Source organism: Ceratotherium simum, chromosome 37 (genome assembly GCF_057802395.1).
Source record: "Ceratotherium simum simum isolate JZ-2026a chromosome 37, ASM5780239v1, whole genome shotgun sequence".
Lineage (NCBI taxonomy): Eukaryota > Metazoa > Chordata > Mammalia > Perissodactyla > Rhinocerotidae > Ceratotherium > Ceratotherium simum.
The window spans coordinates 14,716,115-14,734,925 of record NC_141936.1 but is presented as its reverse complement, the minus strand read 5'-3'; the positions used below and the strand labels follow the sequence as shown (position 1 = coordinate 14,734,925).

The following is an 18,811-nucleotide window of genomic DNA, read 5'->3' as shown; positions in this document are numbered from 1 at the left end:
AATTTAACATGCTAATGGGTTTAAAGTAACTTTAGGACACTTGGTGCTGGAACATTCTGCTTGGGGGCTGGGGGTGGTTCTTGCTGCAAATATGTAAATTTCTCTGCAAGATAGCAACATCTGCGAAAGGGAGACATCAATTTCTGGGAAACAGATCACATAGTTTCTTCTTGTCTGAAAAACATTTAACAAATCATGTTAGTTGTTGATCAGCTCCTCAGTAACCCCAAATTTGCCTGGTTCCCTGGTCACATTAATTCTATAATTATAGAAGTACTATGTGAGTATTAGGGAAACCTGGTAATGCAGGAAAATATACAGAAGAAAAAATTGTGATCATCTTTAGAAATAATCATTCTTTATTTTATGAATTCATGCATGTATGTGTGTACGCTTGTAGTATATACACACACATATGTGGGTGTGTATATATTTCAGTCTCCAATCTTTATCTCTAATTTCTACCTATACATGTATTTTTCCTCAGCTATGAAATAAACAACTCAAGTATGTCTCAGTCTCCTTGCTGGTGTATGAATAAATTAGGTCAGGTTAACCCCAGATCTCACCAGCTCTTTAGCCCTTACTTGAATAAGTAAGTTTCAGGTTTCCTGAGTCTTCCCTGCCAGTCCCTTGGTGGGAGAGTAGTTTCAAGCATGCTTTGATAAGAGCCCATTCAGATTTTTGTTTGTCAGTTGTGGAAAACACTTCAAGGTTCCCAGTGCTGCCAGTGGCCAGCTTGAGAGCAAGGCTCTGCCAGCTCCCATAGTCTTTCTTCCAGCCTGTCTGTCCCTGACATTCTCCACAGCAGGCTTCCCTGAGCCCCCAGTATACCCAGTTTCACAGCGGTGTGCAGCAGAGAGTGGAAGCCAGGCGATCCTTTCCTCAACTGGGCAGAGTTCTTTGTCACCTGGGCTCCCCAGTCCCTAACGAAAGCTCCCTCATCTTTTGCTCTAATCTTCCCACAGCAGCTCAGACCTAATCCATGAGGTGTGCCCATGAGGCATCTTCCATCTCTTCCATTACCCTCTTCTCTCCTTTCTCCCATATTGCTGCCCAAGCACCGTTAGGCAAAGAACAAAAAGATTCAGTGCATACTGAAGAATACAAATGAATGCCTGGAGATGGAGCTAGTCCATCCTTTCTACAAAGAAAATCTGCACTTAGGTTCAGTTTTTCTACTACGTATATATGCAAAAATATGTCCCGAGTATGTGCATGTGTGTGAGAATGCATATATGTATAACGTTTGTGTGTGCATATTTACAAAATTGAAATCATAGTACGTAGAGTTTTGTGTTTTCACTTATTTTCTTATGACTATTTTCCAATTTGTTAAGAAACACCATTTTTAAGGAGAGAAGTGTATTCACAATACTTTAATCATTATCTTCTTGATGAATACTTAGGTTGGTTCCAGTTTGTCCTGCTGTGATGAATAGCACTGCAATGAAGATGTATGTCTGTCTGTTATTTGTGTAACTGGATTGTTCCTCTGCTGCCTTAGAGTAGATTAGAAATGTGATCCTTTTTTCTCATGATTCAAGGTCATCAGTATGTCCTTCAACCTGTAACACAGAGATGCTTTTAGAAACAATTTAGGTGTTTCATTTACTTGTTAATACACTAAAGGGCCCTAGATATCTGCCTTTGTAAATTTTAAATATTGTTCTTAGGTTTCCTCTGATATTGATACATGGTGCCTTTCACTTCTGTTTATTTTCCATGATCTTTTTTCCAGAAGTCACCTCTCTCCTGCTTTTACTGCCAGAAAACTACATAATCAATTACATTAGATTGTTTGCCAAAGAAGATTACTGTTTTAGAACTGCGGTCTCTGAATGATGAGGGTCTGAATGTAATCTAGAATGAGTCAAGAATAAAGGGGAATAACAGAACCCTCTGAAGGGGAGGGAAAAGGTGCAACAGAAAAGGAAAGCAGCCAGTAAGAGGTGTGATAGCAAGTAGTGTAACGCTGCTGGAGATATTCCTGGAAGCAGTGTAAAATACACACCTCAGAATAGCCCCCTTCAGGGGAGGAGGACCTGGGGTATCCATAGTAAACCCATGGGGAAAATCATGATGATTGTCCCATAGCAGAAACATTTGAGTGGCAATTCAGTCGTCTTAAAAATGGAACTGGGGGGGCCGGCCCAGTGGCGCAAGCGGTTAAGTGTGCGCACTCCACTGCGGCGGCCCGGGGTTCGCCGGTTCGGATCCTGGGCATGCACCGACGCACCACTTGGCAAGCCATGCTGTGACGGCATCCCATATAAAGTGGAGGAAGATGGGCATGGATGTTGGCCCAGGGCCAGTCTTCCTCAGCAGAAAAAAAAAAAAAGAGGAAGATTGGCAGATGTTAGCACAGGGCTGATCTTCCTCACCAAAAAAAAAAAAAAAATGTAACTAGGGGCTGGCTGGTGGCATAGTGGTTAAGTTTGTGCACTCCACTTTGGCGGCCCAGGGTTCATGGGTTCAGATCCCCGGCATGGACCTACACCCTGCTCATCAAGCCATGCTGTGGCAGCATCCCACATACAAAATATAGAGGAAGACTGCCACAGATGTGAGCTCAGCGACAATCTCCTCAAGAAAAAAGAGGAAGATTGGCAAAAGATATTAGTTCAGGGCCAGTCTTCCTCACCAAAAAAAAAAAAAAAAAACAAGGAAATAATTACCATTCATTTGGGATGCTTTAGGTCGCTAGTTCCTGAGGTAGAGAAGCTCATAATTCTCTTTCAGATCCCTTCACATCTAAGGATTTAGGGTTCCAAATAGCTAGTTATCAAACAGAAGACAGCAGCTCTATTATCTTTGTTCTGAGGACGGAAGAGGAGACAGTGACTAAATTATAGTAGCAGCAATGACTTAAGTTAGATTTGGAAAACTACTTGATGGGCATTGAGCCTTATTAAACGCTAGGTCCAAGTTCAACATCTCTCCTCAAAAGGAGCTCTAACGGTGGATTGAGGAGCTTTCAGCTGTAGTGCATCTTTGAGGATGGTCAGTGGACCAGATGGACTCTTAGGATGTGGTGCAGAAATGGTCGACTTCTACAGAAGAATGATTCTCAATGCAAATTTCACCTTCTCTTCAGAACACTTAATAAAAAGGCAATTAAAAAACTGGAAACATTCAAATTTCTTCTGCCAACTTATGACTTCAATAACAATAAGAGAGAATCAGGGCTTAGTTCAGAGATGGGGAAAAAAATCTTGAATCCAAATGCCTGCATGCATATGTGTGTACTCAAAGCCAAAATTGTATAAATATGTAGATTGTTCTTTTATGAATTCTCAGTTCGTTATAGTTGTGAGTTAACTGATTACAGAGCATATGTTTTCTTTACAATTTTTCTAGCTATCAAAACGATAACAAAAATGAAAAGTGACTTTTATAAACCTAAGTCTGTCTTTTCTTTTTACATTAAATGTCAGCAAAATCAAAATATTGATTCAGTGGCATTACAATGATTTCCATGGTAACGGGCTTCTATTTAAGTAGGGGATTATGACTTCCCCGTGGATAGAAGTAAGAATGAACTGGACTTGTAGCAAAACAGCTTTTCAGAGTAGGGAAAAAAATCGCTTAATGATGTATACAAACACACAAAAAAATCACATACCAAGAAAGGTATAATTTAGTTTTTAAAAATTGTAATTTTGTCACATTAAAAATATACATTTACTATTTTATTTTAGGATTTTATACAGTAATAGCATCTTTAAAAAATCATACAGTGGAGAAGATAAACTGGCAATAAGTATGTGATAAACATTTTAATTGTTCTTTTCTATTGCCTCAATGTTGTACCTGCTTAGTTTGAGGAAAGATTAGATGAAATAAAGAGAGTTAACTAGACAGAAGAGGGGCCCTTCAAGCTGTGTCTTATGTACGATCTAGAAAAAGCAAGAACAGTGCCACCTCACATCCACCATTCCCATTGTTCAGGTAAACACATATCCCATTCCTCGATAGCGTCATTGTTAGGGATACTGTGTGGTACAGGCAAAAGCAACTGTACTTAGAGTTAACACACAAATATTGACTTTGGACAAGTGATCCAATAAGACTGTTTATTTACCTTTAAAATGATTATAAAGAACTGAAAATTGATCTTGCCTTGCCTCCCTCACAGCCTTATGACAACCTAGTAGGCTAATGCCCACAATGGTGCATGGTAGAAAGAAATTGCTATACAAACATGTTAATACTATTTTAAATGTGTAATTACCACCTGTTAGTGTGCCTGAATACCATGAAATTTTGGTTTGGTGAAGCACATATTAAAAATATATAGAAAAGGAAAAGAAAGGCCATACGCATATACACTTTACATGTTAGAGGCTTAAAACTTTTACACAATGACCTGAATTAACAGGGAAGTATTCTCCAGGTGTAATAATCTTTTCATAACATTATGACATTAATATAATATTTGGTATGATGAGGAAAACACTTTTATTAAATTCAAGCACCTCTACACTTTGGAGTTTTTGTTTTTTTTTCCCAGAACTGAAAATAATTTTATTTTATTTATTATTATTATTTTTAATGTTTTGTTTATTGCAGTAACATTGGTTTATAACATTGTAAAAATTTCAGGTGTACAGCATTATACTTCTATTTCTGCATAGATTACATCATGTTCACCACCAAAATACTAATTACAACCCATCACCACACACATGTACCGAATTATCCCTTTCACCCTCCTCCCTCCCCCCTTCCCCTCTGGTAACCATCAATCCAATCTCTGTCTCTATGTGTTTGTTTATTGTTGTTATTATCTACTACTTAATGAAGGAAATCATACGGTATTTGACCTTCTCTCTCTGAGTTATTTCACTTTGCGTAATACCCTCAATGTCCATTCATGTTGTCACAAATGGCTGGATTTCATCGTTTCTTATGGCTGAGTAGTATTCCATTGTGTATATATACCACAGCTTCTTTATCCATTCGTCCCTTGATGGGCACTTAGGTTGCTTCCAAGTCTTGGCTATTGTGAATAACGCTGCAATGAACACAGGGGTGCATGTATCTTTACGCATTGGTGTTTTCAAGTTCTTTGGATAAATACCCAGCAGTGGAATAGCTGGATCATATGGTAGTTCTATCGTTGATTTTTTGAGGAATCTCCATACTGTTTTCCATAGTGGCTGCACCAGTTTGCACTCCCACCAGCAGTGTATGAGAGTTCCCTTCTCTCCACATCCTCTCCAACACATGTTGTTTCCTGTCTTGTTAATTATAGCCATTCTGATGGGCGTGAGGTGATATCTCATTGTAGTTTTGATTTGCATTTCACTGATAGCTAGTGATTTTGAACATCTTTTCATGTGTCTGTTGGCCATCTGTATATCTTCTTTGGAGAAATGTCTGTTCAGGTCTTTTGCCCATTTTTTAATTGGGTTGGTAGTTTTTTTGTTGTTGAGATGCATGAGTTCTTTATATATTTTGGAGATTAAGCCCTTATCAGAAGTATGGTTTGCAAATATCTTCTCTCAATTGTTAGGTTGTCTTTTCGTTTTGTTGATGGTTTCCTTTGCTGTGCAGAAGGTTTTTAGTTTGATGTAGTCCCATTTGTTTATTTTTTCTATTGTTTCTCTTGCCCGGTCAGACATGGTGTTTGAAAAGATGTTGCTAAGATTGATGTCAAAGAGCGTACTGCCTATGTTTTCTTCTAGAAGTTTCAGTTTCAGGTCTTACATTCAAGTCTTTAATCCATTTGGAGTTAATTTTTGTGTATGTTGTAAGGTAAGGGTCTACTTTCATTTTTTTGCATATGGCTATCCAGTTTTCCCAACACCATTTGTTGAAGAGACTTTCTTTTCCCCGTTGTATGTTCTTGGCTCCTTTGTCAAAGATTAGCTGTCCATAGATGTGTGGGTTTATTTCTGGGCTTTCGATTCTATTCCATTGATCTGTGTGTCTGTTTTTGTGCCAGTACCGTGCTGTTTTGGTTACTATAGCTTTGTAGTATATTTTGAAATCAGGGAGTGTAATACCTCCAGCTTTGTTCTTTTTTCTCAGGATTCCTTTAGCTATTCGGGGTCTTTCGTTGTTCCATATAAATTTTAGGATTCTTTGTTCTATTTCTGTGAAAAATGTTGTTGGAACTTTGATAGGGATTGTATTGAATCTATAGATGGCTTTAGGAAGTATGGACATCTCAACTATGTCAATTCTTCCAGTCCAAGAGCATGGAATATCTTTCCATTTCTTTGTGTCTTCTTCAATTTCTTTCAGAAATGTTTTATAGTTTTCCTTTAAAAACCAAAAAAAACTAAGTATTCCTAACTTCCATTTGTTATGAACTCTTCCTTCAAGTCATTTCCAAACCTTAACTTATGATATTATTTCATGATTATCTCTTCACAAAGCAATGAGGAAATATTTTCTGATCTTACCTTCTAGAGACGTTTAGTAGAATCATATCTATGAATCAAAAATTGGAATACCTGCAGAAATATTTGGAATCATGACTGTTCTTAAAAACTTAAAATGTGTGGTTGAGCCAGAACCAACTGAAGGCTAAGTTCATTGTAAAGTCACTGCCTTAAAAACAAAAACAGAAACAAATTCCTGCTTAAAGGTTACCAAAAAAAAGTAAGTTACAGCCTTTAACAATGTTGTTTTTCATGCCTCCATTTATTCAGCCAATACTCTGAGCGCCTGCTTTGTACTGGGGATCCAGTGGTGGACAGGACAGCAGTGGTCCTTTCCCTTATGTTACAACCAATTTTGTTTGCAGGTCTCCAACTCAGCCTGTTTTCCTCTATCCACATCACAGGGAAAGCACTGATTTAAAGAAATCATTTCTAGAAACCAGAAAATCTGGCATGCAATGGTGTGAGTTTCTTCCATGTAATTAGTTGTTTAGCTCTGGACGAAATAGTTTAACACGTTTTAATAAGGTGATTTTTCCTACAAAGAATATTTGTTGCTCTTTTGCTGTTTGGTGTTGACAATTTAAATTGCCTGAATTTGATTTTCTACCAAAGTAAAGCTTCAAGCAACCTGTGGGCATTTGAGGAGAGAGGAGGAGAAACAGGTCGAGTGTGCTTCTTATCTTGGGGAGCTTACAGGTTTCCCAGGTCATAATTCCATTTTGGGAACCTAAATCAGCACCTGTCAGAGCCAGCCATGTAATTGATTTTGCTTTCTCAGTTACTAGCCCAGAACTCTGATACTAATAAGGTGATCATAGATTTTTTTTTAAAGATGATTCCTTTTATAACTCAGCAGGACATATTAGAAAAACATGGGCTTTAGAGCCAAACAGTCTTTGGTTTCATATCAGTGCTGCCAAGATTTAGCACTCTTTCTCTCAGCCTCAGTTTCCTCATCTGTAAAATGGGAATAGCAATATGGATCTTATGTGGTAGGGAGAATGGTATCCAAGATTCTCCACTCCCTGCTATACTCGCCCTGTATATTCCCTGGAACTGACGTACCATTGGTTGCTTGAAGATGGAAGGGGCCATGTGGCAAAGAATGTGGGCAGCCTCTAAGAATTGAGAGTAGTCTCCAGCTAAAAGCCAGCAATGAAACAGGTTCCTCGGTCCTATAATTGCGAAGAACTGAATTCTGCCAACAACAAGAATGAGCTTGGAAGTGGATTTTTCCCCAGCACCTCCGGACAAGGACTCAGCCTGGCTGCCACCTTGATTTCAGCCTGTGGGACCCTGAGCAGAGAACCCAGCCTTCTGGGTTCTGGCTGTGCCCAGACTTCCGATCTACAGAACTGTGAGCTAACAGAGAGGTATTGATTTTTAAGCTGCTGTGTTTGTGATAACTTGTTATGTAGCAGTGGCAAAGTAATCCATCTTACCAAGTTGTTAGACAGAAAACGTGAGGTCAAAAATGTTAGCAAAACATGTGCTTAGAGCCTGACGTATAGAAGATGTGCAGTAACCTTGCCGCCCTTCCTCGCTCGGCACTGGGCTGTATTCTCAGGTAGTGGAGGGTAGTTAAGACAGTGCCACTGGCTTTCCAAACTTCCCAGGCCAGACCTTGAAAGTACATCAGATCATGGAGCCTCGGAAAATGCTGACATATCAGGTCTCTTGAGCTTCTGCTTAGCTCTTTCTGAATTTGTTCAGATCTTTTCCTGAAAGAGCCCTTTACCAACAGTTTTTGTTCCTTCAAAGGGCTCAGCAGTGGCTTTTCGGTGGCGTTTTGAATGGCTCATTTGGATGACTGCAACTTTTCTGTGTAGGGCCTTTATTCACACAACGAGTGGCACTTGTATTTCACAGTGCGCTCCCAAGAAGTACTCAAAGTCCCGTTTGGCAACACATTAATAAAACACAAAGAAAGTGGAAAACAAGCTCTCAAAATCTTCACCATTTTGGCATTGGGTAATGTTCTAGTGTGCATTCTTGTTTATTTTATGGGATGAAATTGATACCGAATCAAGTGGGCTCGCCTCCTGGTGAGTCAAATAAGACTCTGCACCAGTGGAAGTTGTCTCACAAAGTAAAGTGGATTTGCAGCAAATAGGAGGCCATAAGGAATCATTTCCAAAGTCATGGCATCCCCGAACAAAGGGAAGCAGGATCTTTTATTTAGTTGCGGAATGAATATTCGAAAGAGAGAGACGGGTATCACTTGCACAAGCGCAGTTGGAGAACATGCTTCCACATAATGAGGCCTAAGCTCCTCCTGGAGAGATCATTGCATTAAAAATAAAGCATTGGTCACGGGCATAGCTCTTGTGGTGAGGCTTGGTCAGTTTCAGAATGGCTGCTGGTTATATCTCCTTAAAACACTAAAGGAAAAGAAACAACTTGGAAAAACAGTTAAGTGCTTCCAAATCCACCTTTGAGTTTCTCAAGGCACCTAGTCAGTGACAAAATGTGGGAGATTATCCTCGAAGGCCCACATTCCTGGATCTCTCTTTCCAGGTTGACAGAATCAGAAGTTGCTAGGTTTCCTAGTGTCAAAGCCATCTGTCAAACCAGGCGCTGCTCAGATGAAGATAGACGTGTATGTCTACACTGTGTGATCTTTTTCTAAATGTACCCCGAGGCCCATGAATGAAATGGTTTGCAAGTCAGATCATCATGTAACACATCTTCCTCTCAGTTCTTGCCATGGTTGTTGATTCTAGTCCAAAGAACTACCCTGCCTCTTTAGTGGTCTCACTCAACATCCCTCTATTGAGAATCTGAATTTGGCCTAATTTGTCTTACATTCCCAAGAGGATTTTTGTTTACGTTGTTGACACAGATGGATTCTTCCAGGAGAGACCAGCAAGCCCAAAGTTCCTGAGTCTGTTGTGATCAGAGCATTGTTTTGAGGGTGTTCTATTGCTGTGCAACAAATGGACACAAATTTAGTGGCTTAGAACCACAGACCTTTACTATCTCATGGTTTCTGTGAGTCAGGAGTTTTCTCCAGGTCTCCCAAGGCTGCAGTCCAGGTGCCAGCTGGGGCTGGGTTCTCGTCTGAGGCTCAGGGTCCTTCCCAAGCTCACGTGGTTGTTGGCAGAGTTCATTTCCTTACAGTTGTAGAATACACAATATCTTGCTTCTTCGAGGACAGCAGGAGAGAAAGTCTATCTCACTTGGTTCTCCCCCTTTGGGGAAATCCTGGATCTTCTTTTAAATAGCTCACCCAGGATAATCTCCCTTTTGATAATCCCCCTCAGAGGCAGTTGACTCCCTTGGAGTCAACTGATTAGGAACCTTAATTACAATTGGAAAATCCTTTCACGTTTTTTCATGTACAGTCATGTGCTGCATAATGACGATTTGGTCAATGACAGACTGCATGTATGACAATGGTCCCCACAAGATTAGTACCAAATAGCCTAGGTGTGTACTAGGCTATACCATCTAGGTTTGTGTAAGTACATTCTATGGTATTCGCACAATGATGAAATCACCTAATGATGCATTTCTCAGAACATATTCCTGTCAATGAGTGATGCATGACTGTACTGTAACTTAATCATGTAAGTAAAATGCCATCACATTCACAGTCCTGCTTGCACTCAAGGAAAGAGAATTGAGTAGGACGTAAGACCCAGAGGGCATGAGTCTTGTGGACAGCCTAGAATTCTGCCTACTCAGAGTGATACAAAAGAGAATAAGTATATATTGCTTTCCTAGAAACGATCGAAATATCTGGTTGAATACTTCAGACGTCAACTTGTGGAAATTTGATTAGCAATGCGGGAAATAAACTGTGATTCAATAGAATAATATAAATATCACAAGGTAATCTAAATAATTGTAAATAAATAGGGCAAAATATAACTTCCTTCCCCATTTCTCTCCTTATCTTCCCTTTTTTCCATTTATGGAAATCACCCCTGCTGCAAAATGCCTAGATTATTTTATTGAGCTAAAAGTGGGAAAATCTCTTTTTTTTTGGCTTCAGCCTTATCTAGAAGACATCAGAAAATGCACTTCTCAATCCAGCAGCCCCCATGCCAAAGAACATCTAGAACTTAAAGATCCAAGTAAAATATTGACACCAAAGTGGTGCAAATATTAAAAATTGTAGGGTGCACATCAGTCTGTTTGATCATCACTGCCGATTTTCCTAGCTGCTAAGCTCTCTTGTTGACCCAGTAGGCTAGCTTGACCCAGTATAGTCACTGTCCCCTAAAATGCCAGATGGATGTGGGCTAGATAACGTACAGCATCCTTGATATGGTTATGGTGCTCCCCAGTGCTTTGGTCTGTGGATTTCTCCAGGACCCCAGGATTGTAGATTGGTGGTTGTAATTTATTCTAAGTACTTTGCTATCCTCTGCCTGTCTGTTGAGTAGCGTTTTGATGACAAATAAAGATGAGACTACATGTTCCCAAGGTATGCTACTTCTGAACTGCAACAACTGCATCAATTTCCAGTTATGGGTAAATGGACATCAGAAAGCACGTGTCTTCAAATGAAGTGGAAAGTACTAAATGTAACCCTCATTGCAGCTTTCCCCATGGCCTCTGTTTTTGTCTGCCCTCAAGCTTGGATAGAGATTTATCTCTTCTTTGCAATTATACTAAAACACTAAGGAGTAATTCAGTAAACTATTAAATTACTAATTACTAAGATTTTGTAAGGAAAATAGAGGAAAGTAGTTGATAACCTGCCTTCCTTAAACAACCTGTACTTCTCTTACTTTCTCTCTTTGCAAAGCCCTCGCCTCTCCTGTATTTCTTTCGACTTCAATCTGGCCCCTAAATCCTGAGGATAACTGAGAACATCATCCTTAGAACACAGTTCAGAGCCTCCTTGCATTTACATAAGCATGTTCCCTGGGGGTTAACCTGGCCCCATCGCAACTTTCCAACCCCAGTCAGTGTCTTTTTGAGAGTATTTCTGGTAAAAATGTTTTCTCTCATTTGATTACATAAAGCATTTGATAACTTATCAAACAGTTAAAATGTATTTTTTATTTAAAAAGTGGCATGATCTTCCTTTATACCTACACTCTCCATCTCATAGATTTAATAATGATGGGAAGGAATCTTTCTAGTGGGTGAACTCTCCCCAAGGCATGCTGGAAATGGGGTTAGCTTATTTCAGACTAATCTAACCTTGACTACCAGTCTACCCTACTTCTAACCTTGACCCAGTGGCCTCCTCAAGCCACCATCTTGCATCTCTCCTTCATTGTTCGGCTGGTTTCTAAAAGGCCTTCTGCATGTGCTTGCTCCACTGCCTGAACTCTCATTTGTTCCAGATCCATCCCGTCCCGCTATCTGACTCTGCCCTCACCGTGCCACCGAATCCAGTCTTGGTTGTCATCTCAACAGCATCCTTCTATCTGTATCCTTTGTTACTTCTCTTCAGCATTTTAGACTGTTGAAAACTCCCGTATTTCCTAAATCCCCTGATCCTTTGTTTTTCATGCATGGCTATCTACTGGTTTTCTTCCTCTGACTACTTCCTAAGTCTCTTTTGAGGGTATCTCTTTTTTTTTTTTTTTTTTTTTTTTTTTTAAAGATTTTATTTATTCAGTTTTTTCCCCCCAAAGCCCCAGTAGACAGTTGTATGTCATAGGTTCACATCCTTCTAGTTGCTGTACGTGGGACCCGGCCTCGTGTTGGAGGGAGAAGTGGTGCCTCGGGGCGCTCCCGGGATCCGAACCCGGGTCGCCAGCATCAGAGCGCGCGCACTTAACCGCCAAGCCACAGAGCCGGCCCTGAGGGTATCTCTTGTTCTGCCTGATTCTTAAATGATGATGTCTCCAGACTCTGACCTTGGCTCTTATCTTCTCACTCTAATATTTGTTGAATAAATAAGTGATGAATTCTACATACTCTCCAAATGTCTGACTGAATCTCTGAATCCACAACTGTCTGTAGATACCACAGAGTCTTCAAACTAATCATATCCATCCACAGGGAACCAGTCATTTCCTCCGTGTTTCCTCTCTTGATACCCTGGTTAGAAATGTGAGACCTTATCAGACTGCTCACCTTACCTAACCCCTGACATCTAGTTGATTATCAAGTGTGGCCAATTCTGCTCCTCATACCCTCATGTCTGACCCTCTCCATCATTTGCTCTTTTACTCTCTCATCTCAGGCCATCGTCATTTCTCACCTGAACACCTGCACGGGCACCTCACTGGTCTCCTCTCCTGCAGCCTCACCTTCTCAAACCATCCAGAGAGTTTCCTCATGTGCACGTGCAGTTGTATCACTATTCTACCCGTGATTTTATCCGATCACGTCCATCCTGTTCATCATTTACCTGATGAAAGCCTAACTCTTTAGCACAACCTTCATCATCTGACGCCTTCCAGCCCGCAGAGCCACATCTCTCTCTGTTCATACCTCTCGTAGCAGTCCCAAACTACATAATTTTCTCTGAACAAGCCAAGCTATTCCTGCCTTTGTGCCCTTCTGTGCATGTGCAATTCCCTCTTTCTCAATGTCTTCTCTAAATTTGTTTTTATGGCAAATTTCCACTCATCCTTGAAGGTCCCAGGGCAACTGCTACCTTCTCTATGATAATGTATGTAAGCACATTTTTTCTGTGATTGAAATGTATGTTGTGAATAATTCCAGTATACCTGTTAGTATATTTTATTCTAAATATTTCTAAGTATTTTTTGTAGCCTAATGAGTCTAAGCACTCCTTAAAGATACGGACCTTGTTTTTTGTCTGCGCACCTTCAATGCCTACCACAGAGTAGGGCTTAATAGATAATGTTGAAGCATATTTTGAATAACATGCTATTTCATAAATGAGTTTTCCAGGAGACTAATTGCTACGAAGAGTTAATGCAGTCTCAAGAATCTTTAATGTAGAAAGAAGTTCAGGCAATTGGAGAGCTTAGAGGAAAAGCACGGTGATTCATGATCCTCAGGGAGCAAGTCTATCGGCCATCCATCTATCACTTCAGTCCCAGCTTTGTTTACAATTTAGTAACCACTCTGAATGATTTAAAAGAGATTGTTCTGTTTCCTCTTAGGTTTGTAAAAACTTATAATATATTCCCTCCATTGTTTTATATTTCTGGATCTTGGTAGGTACACAAATTAATTAGGGGTGGTGGCAAAGAATACTGTTGACAGGCTATAATGTGTTATTGGCACCACGTACCTTTTAGTTCATCCTCATGTTATAAATCAAAGAATGTTCAGCTTGTGCCATTCAGAAATGGCACAAAAAAATTCAAAAAAAGAAGTTTCTCGATTAAGATGCAATAGATTGCTGAGATTTCTTTCCCTTAAATGACTTCCGGAATTTAGTTTTAATCTTTCCTTTTCTTATATATTTCAAGGTTTCCCTCATAGTCTTAGTAGCCAGTATATTCTTCCAGATGAATTCTGTTTTTCTGTTCTATAGGCATCCAGCTTCTGAGCAGTTCTCTGCTCTAGCTTCGAGAAGAATGTGTAAAGCCATTTTTTAAGGCAGAGTGACTGCATGTGTGCATAAATCTTGCCTTTAATTGACCTCGACGGAGCATACACTTATTGCTGAAGGAGTGCCTTGATTTTACGGCTTTATGTCTGTACTGAGAGTTTCTATAATATGTATTGCTTTCTATGATTTTTCTTGTTAAGTGGGAGGGCAGTGATTTAAGACAAGCTCTTTTTAATTTTTTTCTATTAATATGTATTAAATTAAGTTGGTTAGATGGAACGGAACATGGGAACACATCACCCTTTGAAAACCTCTGCTTTCTGACAACTTCATCTAACGAGAACAGCTGAAAACTACTTAGTATAAACTTGTCTTCAGGTCCCCATACCATATTAGAGGCAATGAATAAGCACGGGGAAAGGAATAGCAAGGACTGTTACCTGATACTAAGGGGAGAAAAACAAAGCTTAAAAAACTTATAGTACATTTAGTATCATGCCAAAGAGCACCAGCCACTCAAAAGGCCTTGATTACAATCAGCTCCTCGTTGCTTTTGGTGTTAGTGGTGATGCCTCTGAGGATGTCACTAGTCAATAAATATTTATTGAGTATCTGCTCTGTGCCAGGCACTATGCTAGATAATGGAGAAACAGGAAAGATATGTTCTCTCTCCTAAAAGACATTACAAACCAGGGAGGGCCACTGACGATTAGACAGGCAGTCACAAGGAAGTAGGATCAGCATTCTGGTGGGGTAAGTACAGGGTCTGTCGTGAACACCCGCCCCAAACTAGAAGAGTCAGAGATGGCTTCTCAGAGGAAGTGTCTTAAACTGCTGAAAATATGGAGGTGATATATTTTAGCAATATTCCGTATAAAAGTGTTTAAAATGAAAAAGTGTATTGCTACTGAATGAGAATGCTCTTATGTCTCCAGAAAATGTGGCTAGCCAAACTGAGTTATAGACTTGTTGTTCTACTCTCCATATATAATCTTTATTTGGAGAGTTTAGATGTCTATTTTATCTCATAGAGCCGTCCATCTCTGTGAGGTACGAGGGGCTGGGTTATCTTAAAAGAAAACTGAGAGTAAGCAGAGATGAAATTCAAATTGGAGATGCTCACTTCTGTAGAGTAAATACACCTCACTCCACTATGTAAAATAGAAGCAAGAGAAATGAAAATTAGACCTTCCCTATTTTTATCTGTTTCAGTTTTATTTCCTTTCCCTAACTGTGTCTACATAATTTGGCCATGATTATTTACATGATATATAAGCTTTAGAAAAGAAAAGGAAATATATGCTCTATCTATGTGCCCTTAGGTCAAGGAAGCCAGAGCCATATAGATCGGTTCCTTAGCTGGCACGCTTTCTTACATTCCTAACCAAAATTTAGATTTCAGTGTCTTTGGAAATCTTTGTTTTAGCAACATGTGCGCACCAGCTTGATGGTGAATACAAGTAGATTAAATATAAAATTAATTGTCACATTCAAAAAACAGCTGAGTAGGGAGTAGTTGATTTGGTTAAAATGGCTAAATGAATGTGGAGGTATTGAGACAACATTCTTCTATGGTGGTCGAGGAAAAGCTGGTGTCTTAAGGGCTACACATACAGTGCTAAGCAACTTCTATTATTTGTAATGTAGGACAAGTGGAAAGATTAGCATCTGTCTCCGTCCCCAAAGGATATGGAAATGCTGACTGTAGCCACTGGAAACAAGTTAAATTCCCCCATTATGGGCCAATATAATCAGAGAGGCAGCTGCTTGTGGTCTGTGTGATTATTCCTTCCACAAATATTTACTTAGCACCTACTATATGCCCAGCATAGTTCTAGGAGTTTGAGATACATCCATGAGCAAAACTGAAAAAAGTGTTTACTTTCGAGGTATTTGTCTTCTAGTAGGAGTAAGCAGTTGATAAACAATAGACATAATAAATCCATAAACTGGTTAGTATGTTGGAAGGTGATAAATCTTGTGGAAGAAAGGAAAATCCAGAGCAAGCCAAATAAATCCAAAAGGCTGGGCACATTTCAGTAGAGAGGGCAGGAAAGACCTCATCCTGGTGTTTGGGTTAAGACATTGCGTCAGTCTTGGTCCAAGACTTGGTCCAAACAGGAGAGAAAAACCACACAGTAATTTGAACAGAGAAAGTTTACTATAGAGAATCATTAACTATAATTGAGGATTGGAGAAACAGGAGATCTGCTAGTAAGAAGTAAAGCAAACTGCAAAGAATACAAGAATAGAAGGTATAAGGAGCAGCCCCTACCCCTATGGCTGAGATAGAGTGCCCTCCAGCCAGGACTGAGATCCAAACCTTGTTGGGAGGCACAGCTGTGGATTATTGGATGGCAAGGACATTGCTGTGGAACAGTGTTGGCGGAACTTGCTGGAAGTCCCCTCTCTGGACCTTGCTGGAAAACCACCCTCTAGGGTGCTGAGGAAAAGTATTCACAGGAGTTTCTCATCAGAGGTACTCCACTACAAGACCACTTGGGGTTGGGGGGGTTGCTGCAGGCATCTGATGGCTTTTGGGGATTTCAGGAGCCAGATGCTATAGAAGCTACACGCTCTGCAGGAGCTGGACGTCAGGGAGCCATCTGCACCGTGGGAGCTTGGCTAGTGAGCCCTGGAACCAGGAAGCAAAACTCTTTTCTGCTGCAACATCTATCCAATATCCTCTATGGACAAAGCTTAACATTGTGCCAACTGACCCAAGAGAAAATATTTAAAGGGCCTAGATCCCTTATCATAAGCGGGAAAAGAGGATGAGTTTGGGAGTGAGAGATAATCGAATGATAACTCCCGTAAGCATTAAGGAGGTGATGATGTAACTTGGTTGGATATCTTAGTGTTCCAAGTGGAGATGAGAGTTGCTGCAAACACCCAAAGACAGGAGGTGCATAGCAAGGAGTGTAGGGGGAGCATTGTGGGTGAAAAGGGCAAGACCAGGAAATGTGGTCAGAGAGGAAAAAAAGGGTGAGACGATGTGGGGCCTTCGTTGTAAGCCATCCTACGGCTATGCATCCAAGGGAGCCGTTGCAGAGGTTGAGCAGGAGAGTGGCGTGATACATTTGAAAAGAATCATTGTGGTGACTGTGGTTAGGATAGACTCAGAGGGGTCAGATATAGAATTGGAGGGACCAGTCAGAAGGCTATTGCAGTCATCCAGGTGAGAGATGGTGAATGCCTCGACCAAGATAGGAGCAGTGAAATTGGTGAGAAATAGTCAAAAAGTGTTACCTTTTCTGTTGGAGCAGTTATTCATAATCCCACCTCCATTCCTTCCTTACTAGGGATGTAGGTCTAGATGTAGATGTAGATAAAGATATAGCTATAGATAGATATAGATGTAAATATAGATATAGATATATTTAGGATATACATATCCTATCTGTGCAAACTTTTCCATGAGAAAAGGATCCTAGCACTCTATATAGATTAAAACTCATTAAATGTTTGCTGTTGATTACATTTACATTTTCTTGCGATCTGAAAGGTTGTAAGCCAAGAATGAGTTTCAGTAAAAGATCTATAGACACTTAAATTATAAACACAGCAACCACAGCTATTTCATCAAGTACATAAATGCAAACGGTTGTATTTAACTTTCATGCTTCCAAAACACAAATCTAGTTTAGAACATGTCTGAGATAAAGGCAGCTCTCTAGAGCAGCCCCCAAGCCCTCTCCAGCTGGCCCTGTTGACCTGCCCAGCCTTCCTCCTCCCACACAGCCTAGGCTCTGCCCTCATGCTGGAGCTCCGTGTTCCCTCCTGCCCTCCAAATGCACCCCCTCCCTGTCCCTTGCCTTTACTCATAGCTTTACCTGTGGTGAAAAGCTAGACTACTTGCTCCTGGCTCTTGGAAAATTCCTTGCATTCTTTACATTCCTGCCCCAAGCCTCTTTGAGTAAAGACTTATGCAGCAGCTCCTCCCAGGACTGTACTTTCCAGAACTAATAGTTCTTTTTCTATGTACTCCCTCCAGTGTGTTACTACCCTTGGCATTGCTGTTTTTTTCTGTAAGACTATCTTCTACTTTAAGCTGTGTGTTCTTTTTTTTCCCCCTGAGGAAGATTCACCTTGAGCTAACATCTGTTGCCAATCTTCCTCTTCTTTTTTTCTTTTTGCTTGAGGAAGATTAGCCCTGAGCTAAGATCTGCGCCAGTCTCCCTCCACTTTGTACATGGGTCGCCGCCACAGCATGGCTGATGAGTGGTCCGTGCCCAGGATCTGAACCCACAAACCCAGGCTGCCAAAGTGGAGCACGCCGAACTTAACCACTAGGCCGTGGGGCGGGCCCCCTATGCCATGTATTCTTAAAGGTCTTCCTCTTCTTTATGTTCCTGCTAAATTTCCTGAAGCGTGCTATGTTTAATAAATATATATTGAAGTTGACCTTTATTTATTTGGAAATAAAGTTGCAGAGATTAATATTAAGTCTACTAGAGATACATTATATGATAATAGTTGAGATAATTCTTGCAAACTATATTTCACCATTATATACCAACTTAGGTCTGTTACCAGTAATTATTCACTCCACTGGAGTATTTATTGAACTGGGGAGAAATCTTTTTCAATATTCAGTATTATCTATGGCATTTCCCACCTGTACAAGCACAATAGAAGCTACACTTTATTAATACTTTTTTATGTGAAGCACAATTATTTTCCCTTAACTCTTGGACTTCCAGAGACTATCATGCTATACAGATGAAATTGTTTATGATCCTTAATCTTCTAGCACCTCCTGAGTGAAATATGACATGTAAAATATGCATATACTTTTATTAATACTCAAGTTGTGATCAAATGTAAGTGCTTAAAATAAAAATGTCTGTGCATTAAGCAATGTACTTCACTAGTCAGTTACATAATGTTCATGTGTCTCTGGAGAGGAGAGGTTTACTGGGGATGTTAAGTTTCCTGCAACTCTAAAATTATGCTAGATGAGGGGCCGGCCCAGTGG

General features: G+C 40.2%; 1 protein-coding gene across 1 annotated transcript in view; it reads left to right on the top strand.

Moving 5' to 3' along the window:
- NYAP2 (neuronal tyrosine-phosphorylated phosphoinositide-3-kinase adaptor 2) overlaps window positions 1-18,811 on the top strand; it is a 245,581-nt gene that overhangs the window by 94,615 nt on the left and 132,155 nt on the right. The gene's annotated exons all lie outside the window — the stretch shown is intronic.